General features: G+C 36.0%; 2 non-coding genes across 2 annotated transcripts; both read left to right on the plus strand.

Annotated features, from left to right (window-relative positions):
• The first annotated feature begins 8,385 nt into the window (after nt 1-8,385).
• On the plus strand, nt 8,386-8,478 carry TRNAI-UAU (transfer RNA isoleucine (anticodon UAU)). The gene is given in 2 exon segments: nt 8,386-8,423; nt 8,443-8,478. It is a non-coding gene; the product is annotated as a tRNA-Ile (tRNA).
• A 12,841-nt stretch (nt 8,479-21,319) lies between these two features.
• On the plus strand, nt 21,320-21,412 carry TRNAI-UAU (transfer RNA isoleucine (anticodon UAU)). The gene is given in 2 exon segments: nt 21,320-21,357; nt 21,377-21,412. It is a non-coding gene; the product is annotated as a tRNA-Ile (tRNA).
• Nucleotides 21,413-27,069: the final 5,657 nt, after the last annotated feature.

Genomic DNA, 27,069 nt, shown 5'->3' on the forward strand with positions numbered 1-27,069 from the left:
ATGCATGTTCCTTTGTTGCTCATCATTCATCACCAAAAATGATTTTCTTTTTCAATTCTTATGACTGTACTGATTGTATTGAATAAAATCCACATCTAGCATAACCAATCAATGCTGCAAAGTGCTCCAGTGGCGCAATTGGTCAGCACGTGGTACTTATAAAACAGTATCTGTTGAGCAATGCCGAGGTTGTGAGTTCAAGCCTCACTTGGAGCATCTTTGTACACTATTTTATTTCCTTTTCTTATGTCGTTAGTCATTGATTATAAACTGCTACCTTAATATTTAATATGATATTACAAAGGATGGAAGAAAGAAAGAAAAAACACAAACATGATTGTGCATTTAAGTTGTCAGCACACATCTGCTTTGGTTCAAATGCACTGCATATCTTCCTTCAGTCAGCCAACAAAACAGCAATGGAAAAGATTAACATACTGTTGGTAAAGCAGTTGCATCAAATAGATTTTCTGCAATATAGCATGATAATCCATACTGACAGCTCTGGATAGTACCAGCACATTTCTTGCTGGACTTGGTAATGCAAAGAACACAGTAAACAGCTTCACTTTTTCCTCAAAAATAAATAATTGACTATTAAAAACCTAACAGTCTTAAATAAGAACATCAGTAAGCACCACTGGCATAATGGATAAGTCACTGCCCTCCTAAGCCAGGGGGTCCAAGTCCCATATGGGGTGGAAGTCATTACAGCAAGTGTCTCATCACTAGAGTTGATATTTTATCCTTGCTTCAACTGTAAAACAGTCTTGCAGTGTTTAGCTTGTAAAAAATTACCACAGAGCTAAAATATGACATTAATTATGATAACATTGTTGTTGTTGTTGTTGTTGTTGTTGTTGTTGTTTTTTAAACCTTTTCTATCACCGTGGACAGCTTATTCAAGTGCCATCTGGCATGCATGTTCCTTTTCTGCTCATCATTCATCACCAAAAATGATTTTATTTTTCAATTCTTATGACTGTACTGATTGTATTGAATAAAATCCACATCTAGCATAACCAATCAATGCTGCAAAGTGCTCCTGTGGCGCAATTTCTCAGTGCACGGTACTTATAAGACAGTATCTGTTGAGCAATGCAGAGGTTGTAAGTTCAAGCCTCACCTGGAGCATCTTTGTATACTGTTTTTTTTCCTTTTCTTATGTCATTAGTCATTGATTATAAACTGCTACCTTAATATTTAATATGATATTACAAAGGATGGAAGAAAGAAAGAAAAAACACAAACATGATTGTGCATTTAAGTTGTCAGCACACATCTGCTTTGGTTCAAATGCACTGCATATCTTCCTTCAGTCAGCCAACAAAACAGCAATGGAAAAGATTAACATACTGTTGGTAAAGCAGTTGCATCAAATTGATTTTCTGCAATATAGCATGATAATCCATACTGACAGCTCTGGGTAGTACCAGCACATTTCTTGCTGGACTTGGCAATGCAAAGAACACAGTAAACAGCTTAACTTTTCTTCAAAAATAAATAATTGACTATTAAAAACCTATCAGTCTTAAAAAAGGACATCAGTAAGCACCACTGGCATAATGGATAAGGCACTGTTCTCCTAAGCCAGTCGTTGTAGGTTTAAGTCCCGTCTGAGTTGGAAGTCATTACAGCAAGTGGCATAATGGATAAGTCACTGCCCTCCTAAGCCACGGGGTCCAAGTCCCATATGGGGTGGAAGTCATTACAGCAAGTGTCTCATCACTAGAGTTGATATTTTATCCTTGCTTCAACTGTAAAACAGACTTGCAGTGTTTAGCTTGTAAAACATGACCACAGAAGCTAAAATATGACATTAATTATGATAACATTGTTGTTGTTGTTTTTTAAACCTTTTCTATCACCGTGGACAGCTTATTCAAGTGCCATCTGGCATGCATGTTCCTTTGTTGCTCATCATTTATCACCAAAAATGATTTTCTTTTTCAATTCTTATGACTGTACTGATTGTATTGAATAAAATCCACATCTAGCATAACCAATTATTGCTGCAAAGTGCTCCAGTGGCGCAATAGGTCAGCGTGCGTTACTTATAAGACAGTATCTGTTGAGCAATGCCGAGGTTGTGAGTTCAAGCCTCACCTGGAGCATCTTTGTACACTATTTTTTTTCCTTTTCTTATGTCATTAGTCATTGATTATAAACTGCTACCTTAGTGTTTAATATGATATTACAAAGGATGGAAGAAAGAAAGAAAAAACACAAACATGATTGTGCATTTAAGTTGTCAGCACACATCTGCTTTGGTTCAAATGCACTGCATATCTTCCTTCAGTCAGCCAACAAAACAGCAATGGAAAAGATTAACATACTGTTGGTAAAGCAGTTGCATCAAATAGATTTTCTGCAATATAGCATGATAATCCATACTGACAGCTCTGGATAGTACCAGCACATTTCTTGCTGGACTTGGTAATGCAAAGAACACAGTAAACAGCTTCACTTTTTCCTCAAAAATAAATAATTGACTATTAAAAACCTAACAGTCTTAAATAAGAACATCAGTAAGCACCACTGGCATAATGAATAAGTCACTGCCCTCCTAAGCCAGGGGGTCTAAGTCCCATATGCGGTGGAAGTCATTACAGCAAGTGTCTCATCACTAGAGTTGATATTTTATCCTTGCTTCAACTGTAAAACAGTCTTGCAGTGTTTAGCTTGTAAAAAATGACCACAGAGCTAAAATATGACATTAATTATGATAACATTGTTGTTGTTTTTTAAACCTTTTCTATCACCGTGGACAGCTTATTCAAGTGCCACCTGGCATGCATGTTTCTTTTTTGCTCATCATTCATCACCAAAAATGATTATCTTTTTCAATTCTTATAACTGTACTTATTGTATTGAATAAAATCCACATCTAGCATAACCAATTAATGCTGCAAAGTGCTCCAGTGGCGCAATTTGTCAGTGCACGGTACTTATAAGACAGTATCTGTTGAGCAATGCAGAGGTTGTAAGTTCAAGCCTCACCTGGAGCATCTTTGTATACTGTTTTTTTTTCCTTTTCTTATGTCATTAGTCATTGATTATAAACTGCTACCGTAATATTTAATATGATATTACAAAGGATGGAAGAAAGAAAGAAAAAACACAAACATGATTGTGCATTTAAGTTGTCAGCACACATCTGCTTTGGTTCAAATGCACTGCATATCTTCCTTCAGTCAGCCAACAAAACAGCAATGGAAAAGATTAACATACTGTTGGTAAAGCAGTTGCATCAAATTGATTTTCTGCAATATAGCATGATAATCCATACTGACAGCTCTGGATAGTACCAGCACATTTCTTGCTGGACTTGGTAATGCAAAGAACACAGTAAACAGCTTCACTTTTTCCTCAAAAATAAATAATTGACTATTAAAAACCTAACAGTCTTAAATAAGAACATCAGTAAGCACCACTGGCATAATGGGTAAGGCACTGTTCTCCTAAGCCAGTGGTTGTGGGTTTAAGTCCTGTCTGAGTTGGAAGTCATTACAGCAAGTGTCTCATCACTAGAGTTGATATTTTATCCTTGCTTCAACTGTAAAATAGTCTTGCAGTGTTTAGCTTGTAAAAAATTACCACAGAAGCTAAAATATGACATTAATTATGATAACATTGTTGTTGTTGTTTTTTAAACCTTTTCTATCACCGTGGACAGCTTATTCAAGTGCCATCTGGCATGCATGTTCCTTTGTTGCTCATCATTCATCACCAAAAATGATTTTCTTTTTCAATTCTTATGACTGTACTGATTGTATTGAATAAAATCCACATCTAGCATAACCAATTAATGCTGCAAAGTGCTCCAGTTGCGCAATTGGTCAGCGCGCGGTACTTATAAGACAGTATTTGTTGAGCAATGCCGAGGTTGTGAGTTCAAGCCTCACTTGGAGCATCTTTGTATACTGTTTTTTTTCCTTTTCTTATGTCATTAGTCATTGATTATAAACTGCTACCTTAATATTTAATATGATATTACAAAGGATGGAAGAAAGAAAGAAAAAACACAAACATGGTTGTTCATTTAAGTTGTCAGCACACATCTGCTTTGGTTCAAATGCACTGCATATCTTCCTTCAGTCAGCCAACAAAACAGCAATGGAAAAGATTAACATACTGTTGGTAAAGCAGTTGCATCAAATTGATTTTCTGCAATATAGCATGATAATCCATACTGACAGCTCTGGATAGTACCAGCACATTTCTTGCTGGACTTGGTAATGCAAAGAACACAGTAAACAGCTTCACTTTTTACTCAAAAATAAATAATTGACTATTAAAAACCTAACAGTCTTAAATAAGAACATCAGTAAGCACCACTGGCATAATGGATAAGTCACTGCCCTCCTAAGCCACGGGGTCCAAATCCCATATGGGGTGGAAGTCATCACAGCAAGTGTCTCATCACTAGAGTTGATATTTTATCCTTGCTTCAACTGTTAAACAGTCTTGCAGTGTTTAGCTTGTAAAAAATGACCACAGAAGCTAAAATATGACATTAATTATGATAACATTGTTGTTGTTGTTGTTGTTGTTTTTTAAACCTTTTCTATCACCGTGGACAGCTTATTCAAGTGCCATCCTTTGTTGCTCATCATTTATCACCAAAAATGATTTTCTTTTTCAATTCTTATGACTGTACTGATTGTATTGAATAAAATCCACATCTAGCATAACCAATCAATGCTGCAAAGTGCTCCTGTGGCGCAATTTCTCAGTGCACGGTACTTATAAGACAGTATCTGTTGAGCAATGCAGAGGTTGTAAGTTCAAGCCTCACCTGGAGCATCTTTGTATACTGTTTTTTTTCCTTTTCTTATGTCATTAGTCATTGATTATAAACTGCTACCTTAATATTTAATATGATATTACAAAGGATGGAAGAAAGAAAGAAAAAACACAAACATGATTGTGCATTTAAGTTGTCAGCACACATCTGCTTTGGTTCAAATGCACTGCATATCTTCCTTCAGTCAGCCAACAAAACAGCAATGGAAAAGATTAACATACTGTTGGTAAAGCAGTTGCATCAAATTGATTTTCTGCAATATAGCATGATAATCCATACTGACAGCTCTGGGTAGTACCAGCACATTTCTTGCTGGACTTGGCAATGCAAAGAACACAGTAAACAGCTTAACTTTTCTTCAAAAATAAATAATTGACTATTAAAAACCTATCAGTCTTAAAAAAGGACATCAGTAAGCACCACTGGCATAATGGATAAGGCACTGTTCTCCTAAGCCAGTCGTTGTAGGTTTAAGTCCCGTCTGAGTTGGAAGTCATTACAGCAAGTGGCATAATGGATAAGTCACTGCCCTCCTAAGCCACGGGGTCCAAGTCCCATATGGGGTGGAAGTCATTACAGCAAGTGTCTCATCACTAGAGTTGATATTTTATCCTTGCTTCAACTGTAAAACAGACTTGCAGTGTTTAGCTTGTAAAACATGACCACAGAAGCTAAAATATGACATTAATTATGATAACATTGTTGTTGTTGTTTTTTAAACCTTTTCTATCACCGTGGACAGCTTATTCAAGTGCCATCTGGCATGCATGTTCCTTTGTTGCTCATCATTTATCACCAAAAATGATTTTCTTTTTCAATTCTTATGACTGTACTGATTGTATTGAATAAAATCCACATCTAGCATAACCAATTATTGCTGCAAAGTGCTCCAGTGGCGCAATAGGTCAGCGTGCGTTACTTATAAGACAGTATCTGTTGAGCAATGCCGAGGTTGTGAGTTCAAGCCTCACCTGGAGCATCTTTGTACACTATTTTTTTTCCTTTTCTTATGTCATTAGTCATTGATTATAAACTGCTACCTTAGTGTTTAATATGATATTACAAAGGATGGAAGAAAGAAAGAAAAAACACAAACATGATTGTGCATTTAAGTTGTCAGCACACATCTGCTTTGGTTCAAATGCACTGCATATCTTCCTTCAGTCAGCCAACAAAACAGCAATGGAAAAGATTAACATACTGTTGGTAAAGCAGTTGCATCAAATAGATTTTCTGCAATATAGCATGATAATCCATACTGACAGCTCTGGATAGTACCAGCACATTTCTTGCTGGACTTGGTAATGCAAAGAACACAGTAAACAGCTTCACTTTTTCCTCAAAAATAAATAATTGACTATTAAAAACCTAACAGTCTTAAATAAGAACATCAGTAAGCACCACTGGCATAATGAATAAGTCACTGCCCTCCTAAGCCAGGAGGTCTAAGTCCCATATGCGGTGGAAGTCATTACAGCAAGTGTCTCATCACTAGAGTTGATATTTTATCCTTGCTTCAACTGTAAAACAGTCTTGCAGTGTTTAGCTTGTAAAAAATGACCACAGAGCTAAAATATGACATTAATTATGATAACATTGTTGTTGTTTTTTAAACCTTTTCTATCACCGTGGACAGCTTATTCAAGTGCCACCTGGCATGCATGTTTCTTTTTTGCTCATCATTCATCACCAAAAATGATTATCTTTTTCAATTCTTATAACTGTACTTATTGTATTGAATAAAATCCACATCTAGCATAACCAATTAATGCTGCAAAGTGCTCCAGTGGCGCAATTTGTCAGTGCACGGTACTTATAAGACAGTATCTGTTGAGCAATGCAGAGGTTGTAAGTTCAAGCCTCACCTGGAGCATCTTTGTATACTGTTTTTTTTTCCTTTTCTTATGTCATTAGTCATTGATTATAAACTGCTACCGTAATATTTAATATGATATTACAAAGGATGGAAGAAAGAAAGAAAAAACACAAACATGATTGTGCATTTAAGTTGTCAGCACACATCTGCTTTGGTTCAAATGCACTGCATATCTTCCTTCAGTCAGCCAACAAAACAGCAATGGAAAAGATTAACATACTGTTGGTAAAGCAGTTGCATCAAATTGATTTTCTGCAATATAGCATGATAATCCATACTGACAGCTCTGGATAGTACCAGCACATTTCTTGCTGGACTTGGTAATGCAAAGAACACAGTAAACAGCTTCACTTTTTCCTCAAAAATAAATAATTGACTATTAAAAACCTAACAGTCTTAAATAAGAACATCAGTAAGCACCACTGGCATAATGGGTAAGGCACTGTTCTCCTAAGCCAGTGGTTGTGGGTTTAAGTCCTGTCTGAGTTGGAAGTCATTACAGCAAGTGTCTCATCACTAGAGTTGATATTTTATCCTTGCTTCAACTGTAAAATAGTCTTGCAGTGTTTAGCTTGTAAAAAATTACCACAGAAGCTAAAATATGACATTAATTATGATAACATTGTTGTTGTTGTTTTTTAAACCTTTTCTATCACCGTGGACAGCTTATTCAAGTGCCATCTGGCATGCATGTTCCTTTGTTGCTCATCATTCATCACCAAAAATGATTTTCTTTTTCAATTCTTATGACTGTACTGATTGTATTGAATAAAATCCACATCTAGCATAACCAATTAATGCTGCAAAGTGCTCCAGTTGCGCAATTGGTCAGCGCGCGGTACTTATAAGACAGTATTTGTTGAGCAATGCCGAGGTTGTGAGTTCAAGCCTCACTTGGAGCATCTTTGTATACTGTTTTTTTTCCTTTTCTTATGTCATTAGTCATTGATTATAAACTGCTACCTTAATATTTAATATGATATTACAAAGGATGGAAGAAAGAAAGAAAAAACACAAACATGGTTGTTCATTTAAGTTGTCAGCACACATCTGCTTTGGTTCAAATGCACTGCATATCTTCCTTCAGTCAGCCAACAAAACAGCAATGGAAAAGATTAACATACTGTTGGTAAAGCAGTTGCATCAAATTGATTTTCTGCAATATAGCATGATAATCCATACTGACAGCTCTGGATAGTACCAGCACATTTCTTGCTGGACTTGGTAATGCAAAGAACACAGTAAACAGCTTCACTTTTTACTCAAAAATAAATAATTGACTATTAAAAACCTAACAGTCTTAAATAAGAACATCAGTAAGCACCACTGGCATAATGGATAAGTCACTGCCCTCCTAAGCCACGGGGTCCAAATCCCATATGGGGTGGAAGTCATCACAGCAAGTGTCTCATCACTAGAGTTGATATTTTATCCTTGCTTCAACTGTTAAACAGTCTTGCAGTGTTTAGCTTGTAAAAAATGACCACAGAAGCTAAAATATGACATTAATTATGATAACATTGTTGTTGTTGTTGTTGTTGTTTTTTAAACCTTTTCTATCACCGTGGACAGCTTATTCAAGTGCCATCCTTTGTTGCTCATCATTTATCACCAAAAATGATTTTCTTTTTCAATTCTTATGACTGTACTGATTGTATTGAATAAAATCCACATCTAGCATAACCAATAATTGCTGCAAAGTGCTCCAGTGGCGCAATTGGTCAGCGCGCGGAACTTATAAGACAGTATCTGTTGAGCGATGCCGAGGTTGTGAGTTCAAGCCTCACCTGGAGCATCTTTGTATACTGTTTTTTTTTCCTTTTCTTATGTCATTAGTCATTGATTATAAACTGCTACCTTAGTATTTAATATGATATTACAAAGGATGGAAGAAAGAAAGAAAGAAAAAACACAAACATGATTGTGCATTTAAGTTGTCAGCACACATCTGCTTTGGTTCAAATGCACTACATATCTTCCTTCAGTCAGCCAACAAAACAGCAATGGAAAAGATTAACATACTGTTGGTAAAGCAGTTGCATCAGATTGACTTTCTGCAATATAGCATGATAATCCATACTGACAGCTCTGGATAGTACCAGCACATTTCTTGCTGGACTTGGTAATGCAAAGAACACAGTAAACAGCTTCACTTTTTCCTCAAAAATAAATAATTGACTATTAAAAACCTAACAGTCTTAAATTAGAACATCAGTAAGCACCACTGGCATAATGGATAAGTCACTGCCCTCCTAAGCCAGGGGGTCCAAGTCCCATATGTGGTGGAAGTCATTACAGCAAGTGTCTCATCACTAGAGTTGATATTTTATCCTTGCTTCAACAGTAAAACAGTCTTGCAGTGTTTAGCTTGTAAAAAATGACCACAGAAGCTAAAATATGACATTAATTATGATAACATTGTTGTTGTTGTTTTTTAAACCTTTTCTATCACCGTGGACAGCTTATTCAAGTGCCATCTGGCATGCATGTTCCTTTGTTGCTCATCATTCATCACCAAAAATGATTTTCTTTTTCAATTCTTATGACTGTACTGATTGTATTGAATAAAATCCACATCTAGCATAACCAATTAATGCTGCAAAGTGCTCCAGTGGCGCAATTGGTCAGCACGTGGTACTTATAAGACAGTATCTGTTGAGCAATGCCGAGGTTGTGAGTTCAAGCCTCACTTGGAGCATCTTTGTACACTATTTTATTTCCTTTTCTTATGTCGTTAGTCATTGATTATAAACTGCTACCTTAATATTTAATATGATATTACAAAGGATGGAAGAAAGAAAGAAAAAACACAAACATGATTGTGCATTTAAGTTGTCAGCACACATCTGCTTTGGTTCAAATGCACTGCATATCTTCCTTCAGTCAGCCAACAAAACAGCAATGGAAAAGATTAACATACTGTTGGTAAAGCAGTTGCATCAAATAGATTTTCTGCAATATAGCATGATAATCCATACTGACAGCTCTGGATAGTACCAGCACATTTCTTGCTGGACTTGGTAATGCAAAGAACACAGTAAACAGCTTCACTTTTTCATCAAAAATAAATAATTGACTATTAAAAAAATATCAGTCTTAAATAAGAACATCAGTAAGCACCACTGGCATAATGGATAAGTCACTGCCCTCCTAAGCCACGGGGTCCAAATCCCATATGGGGTGGAAGTCATCACAGCAAGTGTCTCATCACTAGAGTTGATATTTTATCCTTGCTTCAACTGTAAAACAGTCTTGCAGGGTTTAGCTTGTAAAAAATGACCACAGAAGCTAAAATATGACATTAATTATGATAACATTGTTGTTGTTGTTTTTTAAACCTTTTCTATCACCGTGGACAGCTTATTCAAGTGCCATCTGGCATGCATGTTCCTTTGTTGCTCATCATTCATCACCAAAAATGATTTTCTTTTTCAATTCTTATGACTGTACTGATTGTATTGAATAAAATCCACATCTAGCATAACCAATTAATGCTGCAAAGTGCTCCAGTGGCGTAATTGGTCAGCACGCGGTACTAATAAGACAGTATCTGTTGAGCAATGCCGAGGTTGTGAGTTCAAGCATCACCTGGAGCGTCTTTGTATATTGTTTTTTTTCCTTTTTCTAATGTCATTAGTCATTGATTATAAACTGCTACCTTAATATTTAATATGATATTACAAAGGATGGAAGAAAGAAAGAAAAAACACAAACATGATTGTACATTTAAGTTGTCAGCACACATCTGCTTTGGTTCAAATGCATTGCATATCTTCCTTCAGTCAGCCAACAAAACAGCAATGGAAAAGATTAACATACTGTTGGTAAAGCAGTTGCATCAAATTGATTTTCTGCAATATAGCATGATAATCCATACTGACAGCTCTGGATAGTACCAGCACATTTCTTGCTGGACTTGGTAATGCAAAGAACACAGTAAACAGCTTCACTTTTTTAAAAAATAAATAATTGACTATTAAAAACCTATCAGTCTTAAATAAGGACATCAGTAAGCACCACTGGCATAATGGAAAAGGCACTGTTCTCCTAAGCCAGTGGTTGTGGGTTTAAGTCCCGTCTGAGTTGGAAGTCATTACAGCAAGTGTCTCATCACTAGAGTTGATATTTTATCCTTGCTTCAACTGTAAAACAGTCTTGCAGTGTTTAGCTTGTAAAAAATGACCACAGAAGCTAAAATATGACATTAATTATGATAACATTGTTGTTGTTGTTTTTTAAACCTTTTCTATCACCGTGGACAGCTTATTCAAGTGCCATCTGGCATGCATGTTCCTTTGTTGCTCATCATTTATCACCAAAAATGATTTTCTTTTTCAATTCTTATGACTGTACTGATTGTATTGAATAAAATCCACATCTAGCATAACCAATTAATGCTGCAAAGTGCTCCAGTGGCGCAATTGGTTAGCGCGCGGTACTTATAAGACAGTATCTGTTGAGCGATTCCGAGGTTGACATAAGAAATGGAAAAAAAAACAGTATACAAAGAAGCTCCAGGTGAGGCTTGAACTCATCAAGCCTCACCTGGAGCTTTTTGTATACTGTTTTTTTTTTACTATTCTTATGTCATTAGTCATTGATTATAAACTGCTACCTTAATATTTAATATGATATTACAAAGGATGGAAGAAACAAAGAAAAAACACAAACATGATTGTGCATTTAAGTTGTCAGCACACATCTGCTTTGTTTCAAATGCACTGCATATCTTCCTTCAGTCAGCCAACAAAACAGCAATGGAAAAGATTAACATACTGTTGGTAAAGCAGTTGCATCAAATTGATTTTCTGCAATATAGCATGATAATCCATACTGACAGCTCTGGATAGTACCAGCACATTTCTTGCTGGACTTGGTAATGCAAAGAACACAGTAAACAGCTTCACTTTTTTCAAAAATAAATAATTGACTATTAAAAACCTATCAGTCTTAAATAAGGACATCAGTAAGCACCACTGGCATAATGGATAAGTCACTGCCCTCCTAAGCCACGGGGTCCAAGTCCCATATGGGTTGGAAGTCATTACAGCAAGTGTCTTATCACTAGAGTTGATATTTTATCCTTGCTTCAACTGTAAAACAGTCTTGCAGTGTTTAGCTTGTAAAAAATGACCACAGAAGCTAAAATATGACATTAATTATGATAACATTGTTGTTGTTGTTGTTTTTTAAACCTTTTCTATCACCGTGGACAGCTTATTCAAGTGCCATCTGGCATGCATGTTCCTTTGTTGCTCATCATTTATCACCAAAAATGATTTTCTTTTTCAATTCTTATGACTGTACTGATTGTATTGAATAAAATCCACATCTAGCATAACCAATTAATGCTGCAAAGTACTCCAGTGGCGCAATTGGTCAGCGCGCGGTACTTATAAGACAGTATCTGTTGAGCGATGCCGAGGTTGACATAAGAAATGGAAAAAAAAACAGTATACAAAGAAGCTCCAGGTGAGGCTTGAACTCATCAAGCCTCACCTGGAGCTTCTTTGTATACTGTTTTATTTTTTACTTTTCTTATGCCATTAGTCATTGATTATAAACTGCTACCTTAATATTTAATATGATATTACAAAGGATGGAAGAAAGAAAGAAAAAACACAAACATGATTGTGCATTTAAGTTGTCAGCACACATCTGCTTTGGTTCAAATGCACTGCATATCTTCCTTCAGTCAGTTAACAAAACAGCAATGGAAAAGATTAACATACTGTTGGTAAAGCAGTTGCATCAAATTGATTTTCTGCAATATAGCATGATAATCCATACTGACAGCTCTTGATAGTACCAGCACATTTTTTGCTGGACTTGGTAATGCAAAGAACACAGTAAACAGCTTCACTTTTTCCTCAAAAATAAATAATTGACTATTAAAAACCTAACAGTCTTAAATAAGAACATCAGTAAGCACCACTGGCATAATGGATAAGTCACTGCCCTCCTAAGCCAGGGGGTCCAAGTCCCATATGGGGTGGAAGTCATTACAGCAAGTGTCTCATCACTAGAGTTGATATTTTATCCTTGCTTCAACTGTAAAACAGTCTTGCAGTGTTTAGCTTGTAAAAAATTACCACAGAGCTAAAATATGACATTAATTATGATAACATTGTTGTTGTTGTTGTTGTTTTTTAAACCTTTTCTATCACCGTGGACAGCTTATTCAAGTGCCATCTGGCATGCATGTTCCTTTTTTGCTCATCATTCATCACCAAAAATGATTTTCTTTTTCAATTCTTATGACTGTACTGATTGTATTGAATAAAATCCACATCTAGCATAACCAATCAATGCTGCAAAGTGCTCCAGTGGCGCAATTTCTCAGTGCACGGTACTTATAAGACAGTATCTGTTGAGCAATGCAGAGGTTGTAAGTTCAAGCCTCACCTGGAGCATCTTTGTATACTGTTTTTTTTCCTTTTCTTATGTCATTAGTCATTGATTATAAACTGCTACCTTAATATTTAATATGATATTACAAAGGATGGAAGAAAGAAAGAAAAAACACAAACATGATTGTGCATTTAAGTTGTCAGCACACATCTGCTTTGGTTCAAATGCACTGCATATCTTCCTTCAGTCAGCCAACAAAACAGCAATGGAAAAGATTAACATACTGTTGGTAAAGCAGTTGCATCAAATTGATTTTCTGCAATATAGCATGATAATCCATACTGACAGCTCTGGGTAGTACCAGCACATTTCTTGCTGGACTTGGCAATGCAAAGAACACAGTAAACAGCTTAACTTTTCTTCAAAAATAAATAATTGACTATTAAAAACCTATCAGTCTTAAATAAGGACATCAGTAAGCACCACTGGCATAATGGATAAGGCACTGTTCTCCTAAGCCAGTCGTTGTGGGTTTAAGTCCCGTCTGAGTTGGAAGTCATTACAGCAAGTGGCATAATGGATAAGTCACTGCCCTCCTAAGCCACGGGGTCCAAGTTCCATATGGGGTGGAAGTCATTACAGCAAGTGTCTCATCACTAGAGTTGATATTTTATCCTTGCTTCAACTGTAAAACAGTCTTGCAGTGTTTAGCTTGTAAAAAATGACCACAGAGCTAAAATATGACATTAATTATGATAACATTGTTGTTGTTGTTTTTTAAACCTTTTCTATCACCGTGGACAGCTTATTCAAGTGCCACCTGGCATGCATGTTTCTTTTTTGCTCATCATTCATCACCAAAAATGATTTTCTTTTTCAATTCTTATGACTGTACTTATTGTATTGAATAAAATCCACATCTAGCATAACCAATTAATGCTGCAAAGTGCTCCAGTGGCGCAATTTGTCAGTGCACGGTACTTATAAGACAGTATCTGTTGAGCAATGCAGAGGTTGTAAGTTCAAGCCTCACCTGGAGCATCTTTGTATACTGTTTTTTTTTTCCTTTTCTTATGTCATTAGTCATTGATTATAAACTGCTACCGTAATATTTAATATGATATTACAAAGGATGGAAGAAAGAAAGAAAAAACACAAACATGATTGTGCATTTAAGTTGTCAGCACACATCTGCTTTGGTTCAAATGCACTGCATATCTTCCTTCAGTCAGCCAACAAAACAGCAATGGAAAAGATTAACATACTGTTGGTAAAGCAGTTGCATCAAATTGATTTTCTGCAATATAGCATGATAATCCATACTGACAGCTCTGGATAGTACCAGCACATTTCTTGCTGGACTTGGTAATGCAAAGAACACAGGAACCAGCTTCACTTTTTCCTCAAAAATAAATAATTGACTATTAAAAAAATATCAGTCTTAAATAAGAACATCAGTAAGCACCACTGGCATAATGGATAAGTCACTGCCCTCCTAAGCCACAGGGTCCAAGTCCCATATGGGGTGGAAGTCATTACAGCAAGTGTCTCATCACTAGAGTTGATATTTTATCCTTGCTTCAACTGTAAAACAGTCTTGCAGTGTTTAGCTTGTAAAAAATGACCACAGAAGCTAAAATATGACATTAATTATGATAACATTGTTGTTGTTGTTTTTTAAACCTTTTCTATCACCGTGGACAGCTTATTCAAGTGCCATCTGGCATGCATGTTCCTTTGTTGCTCATCATTTATCACCAAAAATGATTTTCTTTTTCAATTCTTATGACTGTACTGATTGTATTGAATAAAATCCACATCTAGCATAACCAATTAATGCTGCAAAGTACTCCAGTGGCGCAATTGGTCAGCGCGCGGTACTTATACGACAGTATCTGTTGAGCGATGCCGAGGTTGACATAAGAAATGGAAAAAAAAACAGTATACAAAGAAGCTCCAGGTGAGGCTTGAACTCATCAAGCCTCACCTGGAGCTTCTTTGTATACTGTTTTATTTTTTACTTTTCTTATGCCATTAGTCATTTATTATAAACTGCTACCTTAATATTTAATATGATATTACAAAGGATGGAAGAAAGAAAGAAAAAACACAAACATGATTGTGCATTTAAGTTGTCAGCACACATCTGCTTTGGTTCAAATGCACTGCATATCTTCCTTCAGTCAGTTAACAAAACAGCAATGGAAAAGATTAACATACTGTTGGTAAAGCAGTTGCATCAAATTGATTTTCTGCAATATAGCATGATAATCCATACTGACAGCTCTTGATAGTACCAGCACATTTCTTGCTGGACTTGGTAATGCAAAGAACACAGTAAACAGCTTCACTTTTTCCTCAAAAATAAATAATTGACTATTAAAAACCTAACAGTCTTAAATAAAAACATCAGTAAGCACCACTGGCATAATGGATAAGTCACTGCCCTCCTAAGCCAGGGGGTCCAAGTCCCATATGGGGTGGAAGTCATTACAGCAAGTGTCTCATCACTAGAGTTGATATTTTATCCTTGCTTCAACTGTAAAACAGTCTTGCAGTGTTTAGCTTGTAAAAAATTACCACAGAGCTAAAATATGACATTAATTATGATAACATTGTTGTTGTTGTTGTTTTTTAAACCTTTTCTATCACCGTGGACAGCTTATTCAAGTGCCATCTGGCATGCATGTTCCTTTTTTGCTCATCATTCATCACCAAAAATTATTTTCTTTTTCAATTCTTATGACTGTACTGATTGTATTGAATAAAATCCACATCTAGCATAACCAATCAATGCTGCAAAGTGCTCCAGTGGCGCAATTTCTCAGTGCACGGTACTTATAAGACAGTATCTGTTGAGCAATGCAGAGGTTGTAAGTTCAAGCCTCACCTGGAGCATCTTTGTATACTGTTTTTTTTCCTTTTCTTATGTCATTAGTCATTGATTATAAACTGCTACCTTAATATTTAATATGATATTACAAAGGATGGAAGAAAGAAAGAAAAAACACAAACATGATTGTGCATTTAAGTTGTCAGCACACATCTGCTTTGGTTCAAATGCACTGCATATCTTCCTTCAGTCAGCCAACAAAACAGCAATGGAAAAGAATAACATACTGTTGGTAAAGCAGTTGCATCAAATTGATTTTCTGCAATATAGCATGATAATCCATACTGACAGCTCTGGGTAGTACCAGCACATTTCTTGCTGGACTTGGCAATGCAAAGAACACAGTAAACAGCTTAACTTTTCTTCAAAAATAAATAATTGACTATTAAAAACCTATCAGTCTTAAATAAGGACATCAGTAAGCACCACTGGCATAATGGATAAGGCACTGTTCTCCTAAGCCAGTCGTTGTGGGTTTAAGTCCCGTCTGAGTTGGAAGTCATTACAGCAAGTGGCATAATGGATAAGTCACTGCCCTCCTAAGCCACGGGGTCCAAGTCCCATATGGGGTGGAAGTCATTACAGCAAGTGTCTCATCACTAGAGTTGATATTTTATCCTTGCTTCAACTGTAAAACAGTCTTGCAGTGTTTAGCTTGTAAAACATGACCACAGAAGCTAAAATATGACATTAATTATGATAACATTGTTGTTGTTGTTTTTTAAACCTTTTCTATCACCGTGGACAGCTTATTCAAGTGCCATCTGGCATGCATGTTCCTTTGTTGCTCATCATTTATCACCAAAAATGATTTTCTTTTTCAATTCTTATGACTGTACTGATTGTATTGAATAAAATCCACATCTAGCATAACCAATCATTGCTGCAAAGTGCTCCAGTGGCGCAATTGGTCAGCACGCAGTGCTTATAAGACAGTATCTGTTGAGTGATGCCGAGGTTGTGAGTTCAAGCCTCACCTGGAGCATCTTTGTATACTGTTTTTTTTTCCTTTTCTTATGTCATTAGTCATTGATTATAAACTGCTACCTTAGTGTTTAATATGATATTACAAAGGATGGAAGAAAGAAAGAAAAAACACAAACATGATTGTGCATTTAAGTTGTCAGCACACATCTGCTTTGGTTCAAATGCACTGCATATCTTCCTTCAGTCAGCCAACAAAACAGCAATGGAAAAGATTAACATACTGTTGGTAAAGCAGTTGCATCAAATAGATTTTCTGCAATATAGCATGATAATCCATACTGACAGCTCTGGATAGTACCAGCACATTTCTTGCTGGACTTGGTAATGCAAAGAACACAGTAAACAGCTTCACTTTTTCCTCAAAAATAAATAATTGACTATTAAAAACCTAACAGTCTTAAATAAGAACATCAGTAAGCACCACTGGCATAATGAATAAGTCACTGCCCTCCTAAGCCAGGGGGTCTAAGTCCCATATGGGGTGGAAGTCATTACAGCAAGTGTCTCATCACTAGAGTTGATATTTTATCCTTGCTTCAACTGTAAAACAGTCTTGCAGTGTTTAGCTTGTAAAAAATGACCACAGAGCTAAAATATGACATTAATTATGATAACATTGTTGTTGTTGTTTTTTAAACCTTTTCTATCACCGTGGACAGCTTATTCAAGTGCCACCTGGCATGCATGTTTCTTTTTTGCTCATCATTCATCACCAAAAATGATTTTCTTTTTCAATTCTTATGACTGTACTTATTGTATTGAATAAAATCCACATCTAGCATAACCAATTAATGCTGCAAAGTGCTCCAGTGGCGCAATTTGTCAGTGCACGGTACTTATAAGACAGTATCTGTTGAGCAATGCAGAGGTTGTAAGTTCAAGCCTCACCTGGAGCATCTTTGTATACTGTTTTTTTTTCCTTTTCTTATGTCATTAGTCATTGATTATAAACTGCTACCTTAATATTTAATATGATATTTACAAAGGATGGAAGAAAGAAAGAAAAAACACAAACATGATTGTGCATTTAAGTTGTCAGCACACATCTGCTTTGGTTCAAATGCACTGCATATCTTCCTTCAGTCAGCCAACAAAACAGCAATGGAAAAGATTAACATACTGTTGGTAAAGCAGTTGCATCAAATAGATTTTCTGCAATATAGCATGATAATCCATACTGACAGCTCTGGATAGTACCAGCACATTTCTTGCTGGACTTGGTAATGCAAAGAACACAGTAAACAGCTTCACTTTTTCATCAAAAATAAATAATTGACTATTAAAAAAATATCAGTCTTAAATAAGAACATCAGTAAGCACCACTGGCATAATGGGTAAGGCACTGTTCTCCTAAGCCAGTGGTTGTGGGTTTAAGTCCTGTCTGAGTTGGAAGTCATTACAGCAAGTGTCTCATCACTAGAGTTGATATTTTATCCTTGCTTCAACTGTAAAATAGTCTTGCATTGTTTAGCTTGTAAAAAATGACCACAGAAGCTAAAATATGACATTAATTATGATAACATTGTTGTTGTTGTTTTTTAAACCTTTTCTATCACCGTGGACAGCTTATTCAAGTGCCATCCTTTGTTGCTCATCATTTATCACCAAAAATGATTTTCTTTTTCAATTCTTATGACTGTACTGATTGTATTGAATAAAATCAACATCTAGCATAACCAATAATTGCTGCAAAGTGCTCCAGTGGCGCAATTGGTCAGCGCGCGGAACTTTTAAGACAGTATCTGTTGAGCGATGCCGAGGTTGTGAGTTCAAGCCTCACCTGGAGCATCTTTGTATACTGTTTTTTTTTTCCTTTTCTTATGTCATTAGTCATTGATTATAAACTGCTACCTTAGAATTTAATATGATATTACAAAGGATGGAAGAAATAAAGAAAGAAAGAAAGAAAAAACACAAACATGATTGTGCATTTAAGTTGTCAGCACACATCTGCTTTGGTTCAAATGCACTACATATCTTCCTTCAGTCAGCCAACAAAACAGCAATGGAAAAGATTAACATACTGTTGGTAAAGCAGTTGCATCAAATTGATTTTCTGCAATATAGCATGATAATCCATACTGACAGCTCTGGATAGTACCAGCACATTTCTTGCTGGACTTGGTAATGCAAAGAACACAGTAAACAGCTTCACTTTTTCCTCAAAAATAAATAATTGACTATTAAAAACCTAACAGTCTTAAATTAGAACATCAGTAAGCACCACTGGCATAATGGATAAGTCACTGCCCTCCTAAGCCAGGGGGTCCAAGTCCCATATGTGGTGGAAGTCATTACAGCAAGTGTCTCATCACTAGAGTTGATATTTTATCCTTGCTTCAACAGTAAAACAGTCTTGCAGTGTTTAGCTTGTAAAAAATGACCGCAGAAGCTAAAATATGACATTAATTATGATAACATTGTTGTTGTTGTTTTTTAAACCTTTTCTATCACCGTGGACAGCTTATTCAAGTGCCATCTGGCATGCATGTTCCTTTGTTGCTCATCATTCATCACCAAAAATGATTTTCTTTTTCAATTCTTATGACTGTACTGATTGTATTGAATAAAATCCACATCTAGCATAACCAGTTAATGCTGCAAAGTGCTCCAGTGGCGCATTTGGTCAGCACGCGGTACTTATAAGACAGTATTTGTTGAGCAATGCTGAGGTTGTGAGTTCAAGCCTCACTTGGAGCATCTTTGTACACTATTTTTTTTCCTTTTCTTATGTCATTAGTCATTGATTATAAACTGCTACCTTAATATTTAATATGATATTACAAAGGATGGAAGAAAGAAAGAAAAAACACAAACATGATTGTGCATTTAAGTTGTCAGCACACATCTGCTTTGGTTCAAATGCACTGCATATCTTCCTTCAGTCAGCCAACAAAACAGCAATGGAAAAGATTAACATACTGTTGGTAAAGCAGTTGCATCAAATAGATTTTCTGCAATATAGCATGATAATCCATACTGACAGCTCTGGATAGTACCAGCACATTTCTTGCTGGACTTGGTAATGCAAAGAACACAGTAAACAGCTTCACTTTTTCATCAAAAATAAATAATTGACTATTAAAAAAATATCAGTCTTAAATAAGAACATCAGTAAGCACCACTGGCATAATGGATAAGTCACTGCCCTCCTAAGCCACGGGGTCCAAATCCCATATGGGGTGGAAGTCATCACAGCAAGTGTCTCATCACTAGAGTTGATATTTTATCCTTGCTTCAACTGTAAAACAGTCTTGCAGTGTTTAGCTTGTAAAAAATGACCACAGAAGCTAAAATATGACATTAATTATGATAACATTGTTTTTGTTGTTTTTTAAACCTTTTCTATCACCGTGGACAGCTTATTCAAGTGCCATCTGGCATGCATGTTCCTTTGTTGCTCATCATTCATCACCAAAAATGATTTTCTTTTTCAATTCTTATGACTGTACTGATTGTATTGAATAAAATCCATATCTAGCATAACCAATTAATGCTGCAAAGTGCTCCAGTGGCGCAATTGGTCAGCGCGCGGTACTTATAAGACAGTATCTGTTGAGCAATGCTGAGATTGTGAGTTCAGGCCTCACTTGGAGCATCTTTGTACACTATTTTTTTTCCTTTTCTTATGTCATTAGTCATTGATTATAAACTGCTACCTTAATATTTAATATGATATTACAAAGGATGGAAGAAAGAAAGAAAAAACACAAACATGATTGTGCATTTAAGTTGTCAGCACACATCTGCTTTGGTTCAAATGCACTGCATATCTTCCTTCAGTCAGCCAACAAAACAGCAATGGAAAATATTAACATACTGTTGGTAAAGCAGTTGCATCAAATTGATTTTCTGCAATATAGCATGATAATCCATACTGACAGCTCTGGATAGTACCAGCACATTTCTTGCTGGACTTGGTAATGCAAAGAACACAGTAAACAGCTTCACTTTTTACTCAAAAATAAATAATTGACTATTAAAAACCTAACAGTCTTAAATAAGAACATCAGTAAGCACCACTGGCATAATGGATAAGTCACTGCCCTCCTAAGCCAGGGGGTCCAAGTCCCATATGGGGTGGAAGTCATTACAGCAAGTGTCTCATTACTAGAGTTGATATTTTATCCTTGCTTCAACTGTAAAACAGTCTTGCAGTGTTTAGCTTGTAAAAAATGACCACAGAGCTAAAATATGACATTAATTATGATAACATTGTTGTTGTTGTTGTTTTTTAAACCTTTTCTATCACCGTGGACAGCTTATTCAAGTGCCATCTGGCATACATGTTCCTTTGTTGCTCATCATTCATCACCAAAAATGATTTACTTTTTCAATTCTTATGACTGTACTGATTGTATTGAATAAAATCCACATCTAGCATAACCAATTAATGCTGCAAAGTGCTCCAGTGGCGCAATTGGTCAGCGCGCGGTACTTATAAGACAGTATCTGTTGAGCAATGCCGAGGTTGTGAGTTCAAGCCTCACTTGGAGCATCTTTGTATACTGTTTTTTTTCCCTTTTCTTATGTCATTAGTCATTGATTATAAACTGCTACCTTAATATTTAATATGATATTACAAAGGATGGAAGAAAGAAAGAAAAAACACAAACATGATTGTGCATTTAAGTTGTCAGCACACATCTGCTTTGGTTCAAATGCACTGCATATCTTCCTTCAGTCAGCCAACAAAACAGCAATGGAAAAGATTAACATACTGTTGGTAAAGCAGTTGCATCAAATTGATTTTCTGCAATATAGCATGATAATCCATACTGACAGCTCTGGATAGTACCAGCACATTTCTTGCTGGACTTGGTAATGCAAAGAACACAGTAAACAGCTTCACTTTTTCCTCAAAAATAAATAATTGACTATTAAAAACCTAACAGTCTTAAATTAGAACATCAGTAAGCACCACTGGCATAATGGATAAGTCACTGCCCTCCTAAGCCAGGGGGTCCAAGTCCCATATGTGGTGGAAGTCATTACAGCAAGTGTCTCATCACTAGAGTTGATATTTTATCCTTGCTTCAACAGTAAAACAGTCTTGCAGTGTTTAGCTTGTAAAAAATGACCACAGAAGCTAAAATATGACATTAATTATGATAACATTGTTGTTGTTGTTGTTTATTAAACCTTTTCTATCACCGTGGACAGCTTATTCAAGTGCCATCTGGCATGCATGTTCCTTTGTTGCTCATCATTCATCACCAAAAATGATTTTCTTTTTCAATTCTTATGACTGTACTGATTGTATTGAATAAAATCCACATCTAGCATAACCAATTAATGCTGCAAAGTGCTCCAGTGGCGCAATTGGTCAGCGCGCGGTACTTATAAGACAGTATCTGTTGAGCAATGTCGATGTTGTGAGTTCAAGCCTCACTTGGAGCATCTTTGTACACTATTTTTTTTCCTTTTCTTATGTCATTAGTCATTGATTATAAACTGCTACCTTAATATTTAATATGATATTACAAAGGATGGAAGAAAGAAAGAAAAAACACAAACATGATTGTGCATTTAAGTTGTCAGCACACATCTGCTTTGGTTCAAATGCACTGCATATCTTCCTTCAGTCAGCCAACAAAACAGCAATGGAAAAGATTAACATACTGTTGGTAAAGCAGTTGCATCAAATTGATTTTCTGCAATATAGCATGATAATCCATACTGACAGCTCTGGATAGTACCAGCACATTTCTTGCTGGACTTGGTAATGCAAAGAACACAGTAAACAGCTTCACTTTTTCATCAAAAATAAATAATTGACTATTAAAAAAATATCAGTCTTAAATAAGAACATCAGTAAGCACCACTGGCATAATGGATAAGTCACTGCCCTCCTAAGCCACGGGGTCCAAATCCCATATGGGGTGGAAGTCATTACAGCAAGTGTCTCATCACTAGAGTTGATATTTTATCCTTGCTTCAACTGTAAAACAGTCTTGCAGTGTTTAGCTTGTAAAAAATGACCATAGAAGCTAAAATATGACATTAATTATGATAACATTGTTTTTGTTGTTTTTTAAACCTTTTCTATCACCGTGGACAGCTTATTCAAGTGCCATCTGGCATGCATGTTCCTTTGTTGCTCATCATTCATCACCAAAAATGATTTTCTTTTTCAATTCTTATGACTGTACTGATTTTATTGAATAAAATCCACATCTAGCATAACCAACTAATGCTGCAAAGTGCTCCAGTGGCGCAATAGGTCAGCGCGTGGTACTTATAAGACAGTATCTGTTGAGCGATGCCAAAGTTGTGAGTTCAAGCCTCACCTGGAGCATCTTTGTATACTGTTTTTTTTTTCCTTTTCTTATGTCATTAGTCATTGATTATAAACTGCTACCTTAGTATTTAACATGATATTACAAAGGATGGAAGAAAGAAAGAAAAAACACAAACATGATTGTGCATTTAAGTTGTCAACACACATCTGCTTTGGTTCAAATGCACTGCATATCTTCCTTCAGTCAGCCAACAAAACAGCAATGGAAAAGATTAACATACTGTTGGTAAAGCAGTATCATCAAATTGATTTTCTGCAATATAGCATGATAATCCATACTGACAGCTCTGGATAGTACCAGCACATTTCTTGCTGGACTTGGTAATGCAAAGAACACAGTAAACAGCTTCACTTTTTACTCAAAAATAAATAATTGACTATTAAAAACCTAACAGTCTTAAATAAGAACATCAGTAAGCACCACTGGCATAATGGATAAGTCACTGCCCTCCTAAGCCAGGGGGTCCAAGTCCCATATGGGGTGGAAGTCATTACAGCAAGTGTCTCATCACTAGAGTTGATATTTTATCCTTGCTTCAACTGTAAAACAGTCTTGCAGTGTTTAGCTTGTAAAAAATGACCACAGAGCTAAAATATGACATTAATTATGATAACATTGTTGTTGTTGTTTTTTAAACCTTTTCTATCACCGTGGACAGCTTATTCAAGTGCCATCTGGCATGCATGTTCCTTTGTTGCTCATCATTCATCACCAAAAATGATTTTCTTTTTCAATTCTTATGACTGTACTGATTGTATTGAATAAAATCCACATCTAGCATAACCAATTAATGCTGCAAAGTGCTCCAGTGGCGCAATTGGTCAGCGCGCGGTACTTATTAGACAGTATCTGTTGAGCAATGCCGAGGTTGTGAGTTCAAGCCTCATTTGGAGCATCTTTGTATAAAGATTTTTTTTCCTTTTCTTATGTCATTAGTCATTGATTATAAACTGCTACCATAATATTTAAGATGATATTACAAAGGATGGAAGAAAGAAAGAAAAAACACAAACATGATTGTGCATTTAAGTTGTCAGCACACATCTGCTTTGGTTCAAATGCACTGCATATCTTCCTTCAGTCAGCCAACAAAACAGCAATGGAAAAGATTAACATACTGTTGGTAAAGCAGTTGCATCAAATTGATTTTCTGCAATATAGCATGATAATCCATACTGACAGCTCTGGATAGTACAAGCACATTTCTTGCTGGACTTGGTAATGCAAAGAACACAGTAAACAGCTTCACTTTTTCCTCAAAAATAAATAATTGACTATTAAAAACCTAACAGTCTTAAATTAGAACATCAGTAAGCACCACTGGCATAATGGATAAGTCACTGCCCTCCTAAGCCAGGGGGTCCAAGTCCCATATGTGGTGGAAGTCATTACAGCAAGTGTCTCATCACTAGAGTTGATATTTTATCCTTGCTTCAACTGTAAAACAGTCTTGCAGTGTTTAGCTTGTAAAAAATGACCATAGAAGCTAAAATATGACATTAATTATGATAACATTGTTTTTGTTGTTTTTTAAACCTTTTCTATCACCGTGGACAGCTTATTCAAGTGCCATCTGGCATGCATGTTCCTTTGTTGCTCATCATTCATCACCAAAAATGATTTTCTTTTTCAATTCTTATGACTGTACTGATTTTATTGAATAAAATCCACATCTAGCATAACCAACTAATGCTGCAAAGTGCTCCAGTGGCGCAATAGGTCAGCGCGCGGTACTTATAAGACAGTATCTGTTGAGCGATGCCAAAGTTGTGAGTTCAAGCCTCACCTGGAGCATCTTTGTATACTGTTTTTTTTTTTCCTTTTCTTATGTCATTAGTCATTGATTATAAACTGCTACCTTAGTATTTAACATGATATTACAAAGGATGGAAGAAAGAAAGAAAAAACACAAACACGATTGTGCATTTAAGTTGTCAGCACACATCTGCTTTGGTTCAAATGCACTGCATATCTTCCTTCAGTCAGCCAACAAAACAGCAATGGAAAAGATTAACATACTGTTGGTAAAGCAGTTGCATCAAATTGATTTTCTGCAATATAGCATGATAATCCATACTGACAGCTCTGGATAGTACCAGCACATTTCTTGCTGGACTTGGTAATGCAAAGAACACAGTAAACAGCTTCACTTTTTACTCAAAAATAAATAATTGACTATTAAAAACCTAACAGTCTTAAATAAGAACATCAGTAAGCACCACTGGCATAATGGATAAGTCACTGCCCTCCTAAGCCAGGGGGTCCAAGTCCCATATGGGGTGGAAGTCATTACAGCAAGTGTCTCATCACTAGAGTTGATATTTTATCCTTGCTTCAACTGTAAAACAGTCTTGCAGTGTTTAGCTTGTAAAAAATGACCACAGAGCTAAAATATGACATTAATTATGATAACATTGTTGTTGTTGTTTTTTAAACCTTTTCTATCACCGTGGACAGCTTATTCAAGTGCCATCTGGCATGCATGTTCCTTTGTTGCTCATCATTCATCACCAAAAATGATTTTCTTTTTCAATTCTTATGACTGTACTGATTGTATTGAATAAAATCCACATCTAGCATAACCAATTAATGCTGCAAAGTGCTCCAGTGGCGCAATTGGTCAGCGCGCGGTACTTATTAGACAGTATCTGTTGAGCAATGCCGAGGTTGTGAGTTCAAGCCTCATTTGGAGCATCTTTGTATAAAGTTTTTTTTTCCTTTTCTTATGTCATTAGTCATTGATCATAAACTGCTACCATAATATTTAAGATGATATTACAAAGGATGGAAGAAAGAAAGAAAAAACACAAACATGATTGTGCATTTAAGTTGTCAGCACACATCTGCTTTGGTTCAAATGCACTGCATATCTTCCTTCAGTCAGCCAACAAAACAGCAATGGAAAAGATTAACATACTGTTGGTAAAGCAGTTGCATCAAATTGATTTTCTGCAATATAGCATGATAATCCATACTGACAGCTCTGGATAGTACCAGCACATTTCTTGCTGGACTTGGTAATGCAAAGAACACAGTAAACAGCTTCACTTTTTCCTCAAAAATAAATAATTGACTATTAAAAACCTAACAGTCTTAAATTAGAACATCAGTAAGCACCACTGGCATAATGGATAAGTCACTGCCCTCCTAAGCCAGGGGGTCCAAGTCCCATATGTGGTGGAAGTCATTACAGCAAGTGTCTCATCACTAGAGTTGATATTTTATCCTTGCTTCAACTGTAAAACAGTCTTGCAGTGTTTAGCTTGTAAAAAATGACCATAGAAGCTAAAATATGACATTAATTATGATAACATTGTTTTTGTTGTTTTTTAAACCTTTTCTATCACCGTGGACAGCTTATTCAAGTGCCATCTGGCATGCATGTTCCTTTGTTGCTCATCATTCATCACCAAAAATGATTTTCTTTTTCAATTCTTATGACTGTACTGATTTTATTGAATAAAATCCACATCTAGCATAACCAACTAATGCTGCAAAGTGCTCCAGTGGCGCAATAGGTCAGCGCGCGGTACTTATAAGACAGTATCTGTTGAGCGATGCCAAAGTTGTGAGTTCAAGCCTCACCTGGAGCATCTTTGTATACTGTTTTTTTTTTTCCTTTTCTTATGTCATTAGTCATTGATTATAAACTGCTACCTTAGTATTTAACATGATATTACAAAGGATGGAAGAAAGAAAGAAAAAACACAAACATGATTGTGCATTTAAGTTGTCAGCACACATCTGCTTTGGTTCAAATGCACTGCATATCTTCCTTCAGTCAGCCAACAAAACAGCAATGGAAAAGATTAACATACTGTTGGTAAAGCAGTTGCATCAAATTGATTTTCTG

This window comes from Pseudophryne corroboree, chromosome 4, assembly GCF_028390025.1.
Source record: "Pseudophryne corroboree isolate aPseCor3 chromosome 4, aPseCor3.hap2, whole genome shotgun sequence".
Classification (NCBI taxonomy): Eukaryota; Metazoa; Chordata; class Amphibia; order Anura; family Myobatrachidae; genus Pseudophryne; species Pseudophryne corroboree.